The following is a 17,722-nucleotide window of genomic DNA, read 5'->3' on the forward strand; positions in this document are numbered from 1 at the left end:
GGTTCTTGTTTTATAGTTGGAGAGAGTAGTTTTGAGGTTTACTAGGCATGCCTTTTAATGATTTTAGGGTTTTTTTGAGCATATCTTCATGATTTCTATGACTTTGTTACCCAAGGGATGCATAGGCTATTGGTCCATGCATAACAAGCTTGCATCCCCCCTAAGTCACTAGAATTGTTCACTAATTTCACTTTCCTACCAAAATTTAGAGATTTGAATTCAAACATAATAAAGTTCACATATTTAAAAATTAAAATAATGGAGCACATTTATACATTATTTTAAAACCTTATGTTATGTCTTATTTTCTAATGGTTGTGCTTTCTATATATCTTATGGGCCTGCATTTCTTATCTGTCGATATGAGGTAGATCAATGATTGCCACATCACTGGATTCTTAGATTTGTTAGAATTTTTCAGAATGCAGGGAAGCCACTTTGCAAATGTGGCATGTGGGTCCTATTTATTTGTGCTTCACAGACAAAGTAAAGCTGTCAGAATAATGTGGCAAGTTGGAGGCATTTCAAATGAGTTTTATATGATTGTCCTCAGAAAATCTTAATGGTAATAGTTGTGCTTTGCCTTAGGGTAGAAGCTATCTGAGTTATGCATGAACTATAAAAGAAAATTTTGTAATCTTTTGAGGGATCGGTCTTTTTTCTAATCCTCTAACACTGCATTCTTTGCTCTATTTCTACAATTACCCTTTGCCTCTAAATTGGTGTAATCTCTATTATATCTCCTTCTAACATTAATATAATGTGCAAACATTCCTTTCCTCTTGTTAATAAATTATCTCTTTCTTTACACTGCATGATTCTATCTACTTTTGGCTTTACAGTGTTATAGGGTGAAGGTTCTTCCTTTTAACATTTTCTAGTTCTCCTAATATGTATGTGTTGTTGAGATAAACAAGAATAGAATCTATATAGTTTGAGATTATGTTGGTGAATTGTGCTTTCATTGGGCAGAATTAAGATTGTACATTCTATTTTGGTGCATCACCTCCTTAGAATAGATTAGGTAGATTTTATTTTCATTCTTTCCTTCTCCTTTTTCCTCTCTAGGAGTAGTTAGGTGCACCCTGATAGTATTTCAGGAAGCTGACCTTCTCTAGAGACTCAACCTCATAGCTCAAGTCCCATAGCTTGGAGGTTGTTTCCATGTTTCACAAGGTTTTCCTTAGGTAAAAACTTTGGACAAGCATGTAAAATTTTGTGAGAACAAGTACTTCTCTCATATACAACTTTGGATCTTTAGCTCATGTACCTTCAACCTTCTTCCTTCAAGCACTGTGATCTTATACCAATTGTTAGAAGACAATAAGGTGGTGAATTAGTTATATCTAGTTATCCTATAGGCTTTTAAAACACTTTAGTGTAAATTCAAACTTCATAAACTTTCATATCAATAACTTGGTAACCATATCCAACTTCTCAAATCATACTTTGAAACTTTTCACATCAAATTGTTGTCTTAGTATTCCTTACTTATATCAAGTATCAGAATAATCACTTAGCTTATACCAAGTTGTGGCATTAAACAAATAATATGAAAATAATTTTTGCAAAATATAAGAATTTACACATTTGACACAAACATTTAATGTGGAAACCTTGTAAAAGGAAAATGTCAAGGAGTGGTAACTTCTACATTTTCAAAGAGTTGCTTGCTCTAAAGGACTTACAAAAATCACTAATTGATGCAACCATATAGAATTTCAAATAATTTTTAGGACCACTCATGTAAGATATTATATGTGCTAGAATGGTAAGAGAGTAATAGTTAAGTGATCTCATTGACCCAGCAATGGTAGCCATAATAGATAATGCGAGGGAGACTAGCATGAGTTTTGCTTAATAATGTTGGGAATGACATGATTGACAATTTTAGGTCAATCAAATGGCTTTACAATGAGTTGGAGGAGTTTAGAGAAAAAATAGGCCAACTAGAATAGAAAAGGAAGACGCCAGATTGTGGAAATGTCAATGATCAGGGGAATCATCCTAGTTTGGCTGAGAAGAGAATCCAAAATTTGGAAAATTACAACCATAATCTGGCGAATCAAATGCTTACCATTCTAACATCTATCAATGATAATATCTCATCCCTTACTGGAATGCTGAAAACAAGGGGTCTTCTAGATGAAAATGAGAAGGATAGAGAAAGAGCCAAGATGGAAGAGGAAGTGACTATTTACATTACCTTTAGCAGCATGGAGTGGGATAGTCAAAAGAGACAAGACCAGGTGACTGAGGAGATTAACAAAGCCTATGAAGCAGCAAAAATGATGCAAGAGTTAGAGAGCAAGATAGAGGAATAACAATAGTTTTTCTTTTCCTGTCTTTTGGAATGAATGATTGTTGTAGTGTTCTTTTTCAAGTAGGTTTGTTAGTCTTTTGTACTAGCCTTTAGGTTGGCCTGTATTTTCTAGCTAGGCTTTATTTGCTTATTATCAGCCTTGGTTTTTTGTCTATCTATTGAACTGGTCTTTTGGTTGGCCTTCTTTTACTGGCTGGGCTTTTACTACTTATTATCATCCTTTTGATGTGTTTTAAGTCTTTGGTTTTAGGATCCTTGTAAAACCTATTTTTCTTATGAAAACACTTAAGTGATCTATTAGGCTTTAGCACTACCTTGCTTATTTCGGACTCTAATTCACTGTGTTTCTTCCTTTTGTTGTTTGTTTAGCTAATTTACACACTTCCTCTTGCTTGATCTTTCCACTTTTGTTCTTCTCAATTCTGTTATGATGTGGAGCCTAATCAGACTTGGAAGTTATTTTTTCCACTTTATTCAACTTGGTTTCCCCCTAGATTTTACTTCAGCAATTTGGGGAAAGTTCCTCCAAGATAATGTCAAGGGGAAGTGCTCCTTTTGGGTTGCACTCCCTTTTTTAGTGCAAGATGGGGTTGAGGGGCAACACCCCCATTGAGGTTTTCAGGGGTAGCACCTTGAAAATCTCAGGTAACTTTATTATTATAAAAGACATTGGTTGCTATTTTTCTATTGGACAACTTATTTTAGCCCTAATTTTGTAAGTGGAAAAAATCTTTCATAAAATGGCTTAGGAATATGGATTTCATGATGCATGATGAGATTGTAGCTTCAGTAGCAGTATTGAGCTGCAAGAGATTATAGATTATAATCAAGTTGTAATCATTAGATAATAAGAATATTAGACTTGATGTTGGTGGACATAGCCTAGGGATTAAACCATGTTAAATCTTTATTTATTGTGTTATCTTCTATGAAATTTATTATTTTTTGATCTTGGTTATATTTGCATGTAATTATTATTTTTGACTCTTTAATCCTACCAGATTCACCTTGTTTATCAAGTTCAAAAATAATCAATAATGATTAGTGAACAATCAGAAACCAAAAACAATCTTGTTCATCTCCTTAAATAGCTAACTTTTGCCTTGTAGAACCTTCTAGATTTTGTAGCTTAATCACAATCATAGATCTCATATTCATTGGATTTAGTCACTCAGAAAAAAGACTCCCTTCTTAAACTTTGTGCTAATCCCCATTTTGTTAAATATTCTTCATTAGATATTCATTAGATTTCTCCAACCATAGATCACATAACTAACTTTGACTTTATCCTTTGAACTTCTCAAACATTCTTAATTTTCATCAAATGTTGATCTCAGATAATAATAAAATTAACTTGTTCTTCCTATTCAAGATTGGTGAACATTACAACTTGACTTGAGCAATCCATCACTTGATTAAAGCTAAAATTACTTATTTAACACTAAACTTTATCTCTTCTTTGTTAGGTGCTCAATGATGACTGTAGTAGCTTGGTTAATACTATGTTCCTTCATTCATTGATCAAACTACCTTGTATATATATGATCTTCATCAAACTAAAAAATTATACTATCATATTCCAACGCATTCAAGTGTATATTAAATGCAATACACTTATCAACACTTTCATCATCACACTTTCTTCAAATCCTTTTCATCAATCAAATGAAATGGTACTCTACTGAATTGGCATAATATATAACCAACTAAGGCTTGGCATCAATGGCAACATAACAACTAGTATGAATCTTTCACATACAATAATAGAAACAAATTTCACAGAAATCTAAATGAAAATTTCTCAAATAAAATAACACTTCATAGATAAACCAAGTGATATTTTGGCAGAAAATGACACATTGGACAATAGCTAGGTAGTAGACCTTAGTATAAATAGATGATACTTCTTGCAATAGTCAAGAGAGACTTTAGAGTGTCCAATGGAATTTCTCACTTCTATAAATGATAGTAAGATATCAACAACCTAATTTTGACTCAAAAAGTTGATTTGAAAATTGCTTTGGCAAATTTGACAATATAGAATATTTTGACACCAAGCATGTTATACCTAAAGATCACAACTCATTACTCAATAACTTGGCCCAAAATGTGATGCTCCCTTGCTTCACACAAAGTGGTTTCCCATGATAGATATGGACTTTATCATACAGTGACCACCCACATCTAAATGAACATATACGGTGACTCAAATCTTGGGGTGATCTAGATAGTCCACTAGGAATTATACTTCCACCAAGATATTGAGCGGCTAAATAAGATAGCTTCTAAATCCTAGGTATCTAGTAGGGATTATGTTCATAGCATCCTTCTTTTATCCAATATGGAACAAAGGCCTTGTAGCCACAAAAAAAAATTAAACTAGTGTTTCCATGATTTCAATTTCCTATATTTTTCAAACTTCTAGGATTAGGATTGAGTCGATGTGATGTCATGTATATCTCTAGATTTCCTTTAAGGAACTTCTCTTCTCATCTATACATTTTTTTATACCTAGGTGGGAATTGAAAAGAAATCTAATACATTCATTAATATTAGGTGATTAGTGAAGGGAGGTTAAGTTTATGCATTTCCCAGATGAGAAGAAAGTTGTTCAAAAACCCTAACTCTATGATCAAGTATTTCATTAAAGGCATGATACAACTGAAAGAAGAGATCATATTGCATTCAGAATAGATGGTAAATAAAAGAATTTGAATCAAAGGTTAGGATTGAAGTGTAGATCATAGGAATATCATGGAAACTAGAGAAGTTGAATCAAATGCAAGAGAAGTAGATAAATCCTCAGAAATGATGAAAGAACCTAATCAAATGTAGTATGATTTTATTTGAAATTAAATCGATGGCTCATATTTAATTTGACTATCTGTGTTACAAATTTGACAAGTCAAAGGGCTCAGAGACTAAATCTAGATCATTAGATGAAGACCAAATTGACAGATGATGTTTTAAAGATGGAATTATAAGTATTCAATGATGAATCTCCTTGGCCATCTGATAAAAAATAGATCCATGCTTCTCGTTATGTCACTATGGAGAGTTGCACAAAGAATAACTAAACTAACATAACGACAATTTGACACATGGAATAGATGGACCCACACTGCATACCAAAATAAAGAGTTAAAGTCTTCTAATATTAGCCATCAGATCATAAAGATCAATTATCATTGCATGTTCACTAGTGATTAAAGGTAACCTAGAGTTAACATGGTGAAGTAGCAAAAATTATTGTTCACATGGTCATAGGTGGTTAAAGGTAACCTACAGTTAACACTGGGACTAAGAAAAGGTAGTTAAAGGTGAAGTGATCACATGGTCGTGGGTGGTTGGAAAGTAACCAAAATTTAACACGAAATTTTTTTAATAGTTAGTGGATCACATCGTCATACATAGTTAAGGGTAACTTATAGTTAAAGAAATAACTAAGAGAAGTAATAATTTAAGCCTATTTACATGGTCACAATCTGAGGAAATGTTAAGGGATAAACCACATCAATAGTGTCAGAGATGACAACGGTTATGGTGAACATTTTTTACAAGGTCGTCGATTAAGAGACATTCAAGCAATGTTAAGTTTTGAATTGGTGACTATAGCAATAGTTAACATCAAATCAATCATCACATTGTTGTGGGTCAAAAAAAGTATTTAAGTTTAATGTTGCAAAATGGCAATCATGGTTAATGAATAGTTGTTATCCAATTGTCACGGTTAATGAAATAAAGGCATGATGCTAAGTTGTGACCCAAAAAAAATATTAATGTCAAATTCTAAAAGAAATGAAATTGTGCCACCTATTTTCTATGGTGTGCATAGCTGGAAAGTGGACCCATGGTGAAAAGAAAAATAGAGACTTAACATCTTTTATTGCCACCATCATGGAAATTTGCCCAAACATTTATTATAGTGATAGAACAATGATCATTAGTTTAAGATTGATATTTAGAATTAAAAACTATAATGACTATTGGAATATGAATTATATAGATTTGGCACCAAGGTGACTATTATAGATCAGAGAAGAATGTGAACCATTTTGAGGGTTTCTAATCATTTCTACTTACTTTCTCTAATGCATTGAATTGTAATTGGTGAAAGTTTTATTTCTGAGTGATTCAAGTACTATGTTAATGTAACTGATGAATTTGTAATTGGCCAAGAACCCTAATAGGGGCCTATATATGTAATTTTCTAAGTTAATAGAAAGGATTGGCAATTATATCTAACTTTTCACCTTGCATTTCCAAATGTTGAGTGAGAATCAAAGAGTTAGATTTAATGAAGGATTTGTATGATGTTTGCAGTTAGGTAATGTAATTGTTCTGATTCCATTTAGGACTAGCATGCCTAGGATTCTTTCATTGTTTCTTTCAACCAAGCTAACCTTACATTCTAGAATAATTCCTATGGAATTGTAGGATAGATGTATTTGAAGCTGATGATATCTTACTAGATTCCATTTTAGTGGAAAGTTATCAGTCAAGGTGGATTCCATTTCATCTTTCTTATGCATCTCTGCTCTATCTCTAGATTGCATTTAAGTAGGACTAATTTGCACTTAGAATTAGGCTTAGATGTTAGAATAACTTCAAGGTATCTTGTGATATCCATTCCACTTGGTTTTACAGCTTGCCCAAGTCTATTTTTTCCTAGGGTGTTTGTAGTTATGAGCATCCTAGTCTATCCTCTTCTTCTCTTAGGTTAAGAGCACACCCCCATCCCAATGATCTATTAAAAACACAATTCACTTCATATATTGCAAATAAGGGAGTTGAACCTTATAATTCAAAGGGTAGTGATATAACACATACATTGACCCATTTTTTGGTGACATCCTTTTGTTCCTCACATTATAGGCATCTAGAGTCAAGGAAAAGCCAAGTTAGCAAGAGGGACAAACTATTAACCAACAGTTTTTGGCAACTCTGCTAGGGATTGGAATCTAAGCCCAGTGTTTGGTTTCTCATTCTCAGAAATCTAAACGTGTCTTCCCTAGAATGAAGACTAACAACTCTATATGAAGGACCTATTTTCTTTGGTCTAAGAAGGTCTAATTTAATTCAATGGCCATGCCAAATTCAAAGACTAGGAGAAGGCCAAGGCCTAAGCCCACTCTTCAAGAACTTGGTGAGATTAATGACAAGCTATTGCACGAGCTCATGCTTCTATATAAAGAAAGCATCTCTCATGTCATCCAAAAAAAATTAGCATTTAAGATGATCATATTTCTACCCCCCTATGGAAATGTGTGGGCTCCAAACTCTACAAGTTGAAAGACATGCAATGAGAAAAGATGAAGTTGAAGCAAGTGAAGATAAAACTCATTCCTACACTTGAAGAACTTCCTGCCACAAATGACAGGGTGCTCTATGAGCTTTTTGAATAGTATAGAGAAAGTATCTCTTATTAAACCAAAGAAAACATCAGAATAGGAGATGATCATATGTCAAAGATGTTTTAGAATCACATTTGTGCTCGTTTTAGAAGACTCAAGGTTCTACAAGAAAGTGAAAGAAGGGAGTTGAAACAAGTAAATATAGTTTAATATGAAAAATCATTGGTAAGTCAACCTAACTCTATTCCTTATGTTTTTTAGATGTTTAAAGAGTAGGTAAATATTCCTAATGTGAGTACTAAGGAAAGGTCAAGGCCTGAGCCTATTCTTGAAGAGCTCCATACAACTAAGGACAAGGTCTTTCAAAAGATCTTGTTAAATCTTGCTGAAAGTCTCAATCAAGGAGATAACCCCAAAGCAAGGAAGATATGAGACCACTTCTACAATTGATTCCACAAGTTGAAGGATCAGAAAAAGGACAAGAGAAAGGAGCTAAAGTTGAAGATAGCATCTACACTTGATTATGAAGCTCCCATATTAATGTCACCTGATTCTAGTTCTCATATTACTATTGTCTTTCGTATACAAGAGGTTATTTTTTATGTTGAAAAACAAGGTGACAATACTCCATCAAAGTCCTTTGAAGAAGAATCTTTTGATGATCATATACCTACACTAGACATTCCACTTGTGATCTGCCAATAGCTATAAATATGACTCTAGTTGAAGAAAGAAGCAATGAAGTTCAACTTGAAGAATAGTTGTGTCATCATGAGGAGGAACTTCATGAATCCACAGGTAAGACTCTTACACTTGATAAAGATTTGATTGAAGAAAAGAGTCTTGAGACCAACTGTCAATTTGTAGAATAATCAATTCCATTGGTGGACACAACATTCCCTATAGTGAGGAAAAGGAGATTGTTTGCGGTTTCTTGTCACCCTTCCAAACGGATGAATCCTCTCAAGATGACCCATCTATAAAACTAAAACTTGAAGAAGGGCCATTCGCTTCTGATTCTCTTTCTATGCATTCAAATTGTGGAGGCAATGATCATATACTAAAATAGTGAAGGAATGAAATTGATTTGGTTTTTCAAAGTAATGTGTTAACTAATCATCAACTAGTGGATTGTATGGTGAAGGGGACATCTTCCTACATTCAGGCTCATAAAGAAAGTTAAAACCACTAAAAGAATAAGTTTGTTTTCTTAAAAGAAGTTACAATGTCTTTCCTCCCCTCCTTGACACAATAGAAGACCATAAGAAGAATAACATGAAAAATCCAAAGGGAGATAATGAATTATATGACCAAGCATGGTTGGTTGGACCTGAATGGATATACAGCTAGCTAGTGCATATAATCAAAGAAATATGTGGAGTTTCCATGTTGTTGATGTTGGTACAAGTAGGGATCCTAATTAGAAACCAAAAATCAATTGTGGAGGAAGTGATCATACTTCATTCATTCAATAAGTGGATCCACTTGAGTATCTTTTGATGTTGGTTTCATAAGATGAGATTCATCTCACCTCTATAAATATGTTAGGTTAGGTGTGTGTTTAGTGTAGCTATTTTTCCTTGCTTTCTCACTTTCTATCTGTTTTCTTTTCTTTTGTGTTGGCTTCTCTATTTCCCCACCACCCAAATGTGATGCAAGAGCATCTTGGGTGTAAGGGAAATCTTTTATTACCTAAAAATATTTTATTTTTAGTATTTTCTATTTTAATAAGAACTAATAGATAGGGTGGTTACTATTTATGGGAGCTTCCTATTTTTTAGAAAAAAAATTCATATAAGCTCATAATGTTCTCATTTTCTATAGGAAGGTTCATTTTTGAGATACAAACCTACCATAAAAATTGCATTTCTCTAGCTTAAGTATCAGAGAAGTTATTGTAGATTTTTGTTGGAAAAATTTGCAGAAAAATCTTCAGGCGCATTGTTGGAGGCCTTAGAGTGCCTGGATGAGGTCCCAAAACTTGATGGAAGGGCACTGGCACCATTTTGAGCCTATAGATCACAAAAATATCATGGAAACCAAAGAAGTTGAATCAAATGTAGGAGAAGTAGATAAATCCTTAGAAATGATGAAAGAACCTAGTCAAAGGTGATATGACTTTCTTTGAAATTAAATATATGGCTCATATTTGATCTAACTACCTATGTTACAAAGTTGACAAATCAAAAGGCTCAGAGACTAAATCTAGATCAACGAATGAAGACTAGATTGATGGATGATGTTTTAAAGATGGAATTATTAGTATTCAATGATGAATCTCTTTAGTCATGAGATCAAAAAGAGATCTATGCTTGTCATTATGTCACTATGAAGAGTTGGACAAAGAATAACTAAAGCAACATAATGAAAATTTGACATGTGGAATAGAAGAACCTACACTATACACAAAAATAAAGAGTTAAAGTCTTCTAATCTTAGCCATCAAATCATAAAGATCAACGATCATCACATGTTTGTTAGTGATTAAAGGTAACCTAGAGTTAACATGGTCATGGGTGGTTAGAATGTAACCCAAATTTAACTAACCTGAAATTGCAAACAATTTTTTGGAATTACAATAGGAAAGATAAACTCTGAGAGGGAGGGGTGTGAATTAGTTCTTTAAACATTAACCCCTAAAAATATTCACCACACATCCATCTCACATATTCAATAAGTAAACTGAAATACCATGTAAAACATATATATCTAAAGTATGTAAACAAGTAAGCATTCACACATATATGACACAAGATATGATTAGCTAGAAACCCTCCAATGAGAAGGTAAAACTAGGGTGGGGATGATACCCACCAATCTTTACTAGTGTAGTAATAAATTGTATCTAATGAAATTTATAATGTTTGATCATGAAATATGATCTACCTTGTGAAAGGTCTACCCTGTTAAAAGCTTACAAACATTGTTAGGTCTTACCATGTTAAAGGATTTCAACACCCTGTTAGAAGTTTGTCTAGTTAAAGGACTTCAACTCATAATTAAGTAAGCACCTTGTTAGAGGATTTCAATATAGTTTGTTAGGACTACTCTATTAAGAGATTTAACTGATTCACCTATTAGAATGTCTTAGTAATGATCTTATGATTAGCACTCTATTGCTTAATGCCAAATCACTTCTATACTAATGTGTACTTGATCCTTATTAATCAGATCTCTCTCTGTTATTTACTATTTCCTTCCTCTATTCTCCCTTAACTAATTTTGCAATGCAGTTTAGATCATAGTACCTTGGTCACCATGAATGTTCTATTTGCACATGCAAACTCTCCTTCTCTCTCCTTGATCATTCATTCATTTTCTCATTAAAAATTTTAGGGTTTTTCCTCCTTAAGAAGACCTAGATGACTTAGGGTTAGGTATGAATCAATTATTGTGATTCATTCATATTTCTGCTTAAACCTTCCCTTTACCTAATTGTATACATGTAATACATAGGGATTCCCACTTAAGATTCATCCTTATCAACAAAATATCATAATTCAATCCTTAAGTCGGTCCAAAAATGGTTTACATAGTAGTTTGTACCAATACAAACAACTATGACAAAACTCTCTTACTTGGCATCTGAAGTCCCTAATGCTCGACACTAACTATGACTTCAATGTTGTCACTTGGCAACTGAATGCCTAAGCATGCACTACTTGCTCAACTCCTAAACCACTCAGCACATATTCTCTACTTGGAACTTGAGTGACTTGGAATATGAGTGACTCAGTACTCACTATTTACTCAACATGCTCTAACTTACATGTTGTACTCAGCATATGTTACTTTTTTGGAATGAACTAAGTAAATGACTTAAGTGTATAGACACTCACTTGTCAAAACTAATCCGAGATTAATACAATTAGTGGATCATATGGTCACACATAATTATGGGTAACTTATAGTTAAAGAAGAGACAAAGTGAAGTAATAAGTTAAACCTATTCACGTGGTTGCAATCTAAGGAAATGTTAAGGGATAAACCATAGTGATAATACGAGAGATGATAGTAGTTAAGGGGAATTTTTTTTGTAAGGTCACCAATAAAGAGACATTCAAGAAATGTTAACTTGTAAACTACTAACTATAGTAACATTTAACATCAAATCAGTCATCATATGGTCACAGGTCAGAAAAAGTAGTTAAGTTCAATGTTGTGAAATCATGATCATGGTTAATGAACAGTTGTTGTCTAGTCATCACAGTTAATGAAATAAAGGCAAACTAAGTTGCAACCTAGCAAAATTGTTAATGTCAGATTCCCCAAGCAATGAAATTGTGCCACATGTTTTCCATGGTGTGCATAGCTAGAAAGTGGACCCACAATGCAGAGAATAAATAAAGACTTAACATCTTTTATCACCACTATCAAATCAAAAGGAGATCTACGCTTGTCATTATGTCACTATGGAAATTTTCCCGAACATTAATTATTGTGACATAATTATGATTCAACATGTGCAAATGGAGGATATTACAAAAGAAAAATAAGGAAGTGTGATATGTTTTAATTGTAATCGTTGTTCTAAGATCGATGTTCAAAATTCAAAACTACAAGGACCATTTGGAATATGAATTATATGGATTTAGTGCCAAGGTGTCTATTATAGATTAGAGAAGAATGTGAATTATTTTGAGGGTTTCTAATTATTTTTATTTTGTTTCTTTGATGCATTGAATTGTAATTGGTGACTATTTTTATTTTTGAGCAATTCAAGTGCTCTATTGTAACTGATGAATTTGTAACTTGCCAAGAAGCCTAAGAGGGGGCCTATATATGTAATTTTCTAAGTTAATAAAAAGGATCAGGAATTCTGTCTAACTTTTTGCCTTGAATTTCCAAATTTTGAGTGAGAATAAAAGATTAGATGGAATGAACGATTAGTATGATGTTTGCAGTTAGGTAATGTGATTGTTCTGATTACATTTAGGACTTGCATGCCTAGGTTTCTTTCATTATCTCTTTTAGCTAAGCTAACCTTTCATTTTAGAATAATTTCTATGGGATTGTAGGATAGATGTATTTGAAGTTGATGATATTTGACTAGATTCCATTTTAGTGGAGAGTTATCAATCAAGGTTGTTTACATTTTGTCTTTCATATGCATCTCTACTCTATCTCTAGATTACATTTTAGTAGGATTAATCTACACTTAGAATTAGGACTAGATGTTAGAAGAAGTTCAAGGTAGCTTGTGATATCCATTCTACTAGGTGTTATAGGTTGTCAAAATCTATTTCTACCTAAGGTGTTTGTAGTTATGAGCATTCTGGTTTATCCTCTTCTGATCTAAGGTTAAGAGCATACCCCCATCCCAATGATCTAATAAAAAAAAAAATTCATTGCATATATTGCAAATAAGGGAGTTGTAGCTTATAATTCAAAGGGCAGTAATATAACACCTAAGCTAACCCATTTGTTGGTGACATCCTTTTGTGCCTTACATTATGGGCATCTAGAGTCAAGGTAAAGCCAAGTTAGAAAGAGGGACAAACTGTTAACCAACAACTATCAATTTCCCCATGGTTGCAATCCCATGAGTGTCCTCACTAGCATGAACTAAGATACTTTGTCCCCCAAGGTCTTTATCTTTGTATATAGATTTATGATTATAGTGGTTCATATTAATCATGTTCACTTGTTTCCACTTGGGTCATTCATGTTGCTATCTTTCCACCAATAGAGGGCCCTCTAAAAGTAAAAGACCTCACCAAGAAATCTACACAAAATGTATAACAAGTGGAGGTCAAGATTTATGATCCCCCAAAAGAGGGTAAAGAGCATACTCTCCTATTCCAAGTGCTTCTCCCAAACACACCAACTAGGGATTAGTTAAATCCACTAAAGAGTGACATCTCCACTCACTTTCTTGATCACACTAGTAGGTCAAGATTTATGATTTCACTAAGAGGACAAGAGCGTAGGATATGTGCAGGATCATGGTGTGCCAAAAAAGTGGCAATGTGAAAAAAAGTGGAGTTTGAAAATGTCTAAAAGCATTTCAAAATCCGCTCTGACTATTTTCTACCCATCTTGATACCAAGGCAAAAAGGTTGGGCCAAACCTTCTCGGATACCCAATATGAGATCAAATGTCTGAAACCTATGAGTTGCAATTTTAGAAAGAAAAAAATAGAGTAAAATACACATTTATATTTGAGTTTGGTTTGTGCTACATCCATTTCAGGCATCGAATATAGGAATGGGTAAACAATATAGGTAAGTTTTTTTTTTTTTTTGTATTTTTTTATGATTTTGAATGAATTTTAATATAAATTAGGTATTTTAAATATAAAATTATTTAAAATTAGGTTTTTTAAAAATAGAAATAGTTGAAAATTAGGTTTTTTCTAATAGAAATATTGTTTTTCAATTTAATAGGTATGGCTGACCCGAATGACAACACTGAGTCACCTAACAATGTACAATATTCCTTAAAAACCTCCACTGAACAATCTAGAACCCCCTAAAGACTGTCCACTAAATGATCCCTTACTACCTCAAAACCATCCTCAAATTGAAGATTTGATAGAAGAAAATCTCACCAAAATGAGGGTTTTGCAAATCAAATATAACAATATACCTGCATTGGCTCCCATGTTATCCATGTTAAACACCATAGTGGATAATATTCAAAAACTTACCAATGAATAAAATGTTTGTCTTCACTAGTGTGAGAAAATTCATCCCATGTTTGATGATGGATTGGACTATATGAAGTTGTTGCCCTAAACATAACTAAAGATAATATAGTTAACCTTTTTGTGGACCCAAAAACTAGTAAAATGGTAGACCACAAAAAAACTCAAATTATCAATTAAATGGTGCACAAATGAGACTATGTGTGTGAAATTTTGGGATCTTTGGTGGAGGTTTTTTTACAAACGTCCACACAAAAATTTAGAGGTGTCATTCTATTTCATTAAAAAATTATATGTCAAATTTTTATTGCACCTCAAGGTGAACTACTAGAGAAAAAGGCCCAACATGGGTGTAGGAGGAGAAGCTCCTCAGGATAGACCCTTTTTCTAGTGGAACAAAGCCATCACTTTTGTCCTCCATACTAGTGTGTCATCCCTTCTCTAGTGAAGCATCTTGATATAATTGCATAGGCTAGCTCTCAAACTATTAGAGACATCCATAGATTGAGTAGCCTATTGATATCCTAGGCTAGGTCAGTGTTGCCTCCTTGTATTGATGATGCTAGCATGAGTTCATCATCGATGAGATCATCACATATTTGTATGCCCCATACTTGCATAACAAGAAAGAATATTTTTTTGGGTCCCATAGGTGATCTTTTTTAGTATCATTTTGTTATTGAGGAGGAGATACACCATACACGTGTAGAGGCTACACACCTTGATGTGAGAGAAGAGGGACATGTTGAAGCATGGAATCCTTCTGTGTAGGTATGTGATTTAAAGTTAATGTTTATAATAGAGCAATTTTAACCCATATTGACTTATACTTGTATGTGATCTTCATTCATGTTTAGTTGATAAGTAAGGAGGAGCTCAAACAAGTTGATAATGTCATGCTCTTAGCTATTTTATTTGGCCTTGAGACATCTGCGGTACATTATGTTGTGTTCTTATTATTTTTCTATTTGATATTAGAGCATATATGGTTTCTAATCTTTCTTTTCTCTTGCAGGTATCACCTGTTAGTGGCGGGTAGAGTGCAGTGGGTGAGGTAGAGTCCATTAACAAGGGAAAGGTAACTAGGTGTTTTTAACATGATTAAATATCAATTCATTCTTGTAAAATATTTTTTCTAATGAAATTTAATTACATTATTTATTGTATAGGGCATGGCTACTAGTGATGAGTCTAGGAAGATTCAGCATCATAGACCCTCTGGCATTTCCATTTGTAGATATAGCCCCATCATATGTATAAGTATCATTTATTTTTTATTTTTCTTATTATCACAAAAAAATTAAAAACTTATTTTCATGGTATTAGCAACTAGGCTTTTGTATCTCATAGGAAATAACTAGTGCACAGGAGGCTGGATGTCAAAGTTTTGTATCTTTTCTCATACAACCATTATATCTAGAGGAGGAGTTGATAGAGGTAAGTTGTATTTTGAATCCTTGATTTTATATGTTATAAATTTAGTATGATATGAATTATAATGTTATATTTTAAATTGTACATCCATATGACAAACATAATTGAATATATACAAGCCACAACCAAACAGGCTCCAGGCATCTTGACATATGAGAGGACTCTTGACCAATGCAAGAGGTTGATGAGAGAGGTATTTATGATGAAAGTTTAATACTATAAATCTTCATTAAAAAAGGATCAATATGCATTTGAGTAATTCAATGTTAGATAGATAGAATCATATAAATTTAGTATTCTAATTTTGGATTTTCCTTTTTTTTTATGTAGGAGGCATCTGATCCACCTAGTTTAGTGAAGAGGCTACATTTTGATCATCCACCAACAACACTAGATAGTATAGTTGGCATAGGATGTTTCATGAGAAATCTTGAGATGGCATATGCCACATTGTATAAAAAAACATTGATATTATACATGTTTTGATGACATGATAAACCACATTTTGTATATGGATCTATGTATTTTGATATATATTTGTGTAATTTGTTTGGATACATGAACTTTGATATATATTTGTGTAATTTGTCTATGGATACATGTATTTTGATATATATTTTTTTCATTTATGTTCATGATGATATACATATTAATTTAGTATAGTATTGTTCAATTTATCATGGATCATGTGTTTTGTTCATGTTTATGGAATATCATTCATTTTGATCATGTTTGTCATATTAGATTCAAATGCAATAATTTGTGAAGAATATCTTAACAGCCTTTATTATCAAATTTTGATGCAATATTTAGTTTGAAATTATATCATATATATTTAATTTTAAATTATCTCTACAGTCCCTTAAGATGCTATAGTTAGCCAAATCCATGGCCAATTTGGTCTTAGGAGCCCAGCTTTGACCTATTATGAGATGTTTCAGTATGTACTTGTTGCAAACATTATTGGGGATTTATGGTCAAAATAGTAGTGTCACTAGGTGTCACTAGGATATTTTAGAACTTGACATGACCATCCCATAGCATTCAAAATTTCACTAATAGCCCCTACGAGCTCTAAGTTACGACCCTCAAAAGATCAACCTCCAAATGCACTTACAACACCTCTTTTCTATGAGGTGGTCGTGAATGTTAGAAGATAACCACAACTATAACAAGGGTATAACTATGGTTCACTTTCCCATCTAGAGCTAATGGCGCTAACGATTTGGTGCCAAGTTCAATAGTTTCAAACTTGTGCAATGATGCACCAATAAACTAAGGTTCACTGCAAGTTTTGGCATCGAGTGAGATCGTTGTGCTAAATTCAAATGGAATGTGATCTCTCCAGAATGAGATAGATCATTGTAGGCCTCTTCATAATTTTCCTATATCATTTTATTTTTCACCAATATCCCCACGAGCTTTGAGTTACAACCCTCAGAAGATTGACCTCCAAATGCACTTAAAGAATCTTGGAGACTCTTCTCTATGGGGTGGCTATGAATGTTGGAGCCTCTCCATGGCTAGAACAAGGGTGTCACTAGGGTTCACCCATTCATCTAGAACTAATGGAACTAACAAATCAATTCCAAGATCAGTGGTTTCAAAGTTACATAGTGATGTACTTATGAATAGAGGCACACTGCAAGTTTGGCATCGAGAGAGATCATTATGTTGAATCCAAATGGAATTTGATATATCCAAAATGAGTTATTTTATTGTAGTGCTTGGCATGAACATCTTGTAGCATTTTCTTTTTCACCAATAGTCCATACGAGCTCCAAGTTATGACCCTCGAAAGATCAACCTCCAAACACACTTAAAGTGATGCAGAGCCACACCTTACAAAACTTAGGAGGGGCATCTACAACCTTCAGGATCACACACTAAAATCAGATTCAATAAACAAAACTTTGAAAATAAAATCCCCCAAAATATCTTCTTGTTGCCTTCAGATAGACCTGC

This window comes from Cupressus sempervirens, chromosome 7, assembly GCF_028749045.1.
Source record: "Cupressus sempervirens isolate cs-2001-9-10 chromosome 7, ASM2874904v1, whole genome shotgun sequence".
Taxonomy (NCBI): domain Eukaryota; kingdom Viridiplantae; phylum Streptophyta; class Pinopsida; order Cupressales; family Cupressaceae; genus Cupressus; species Cupressus sempervirens.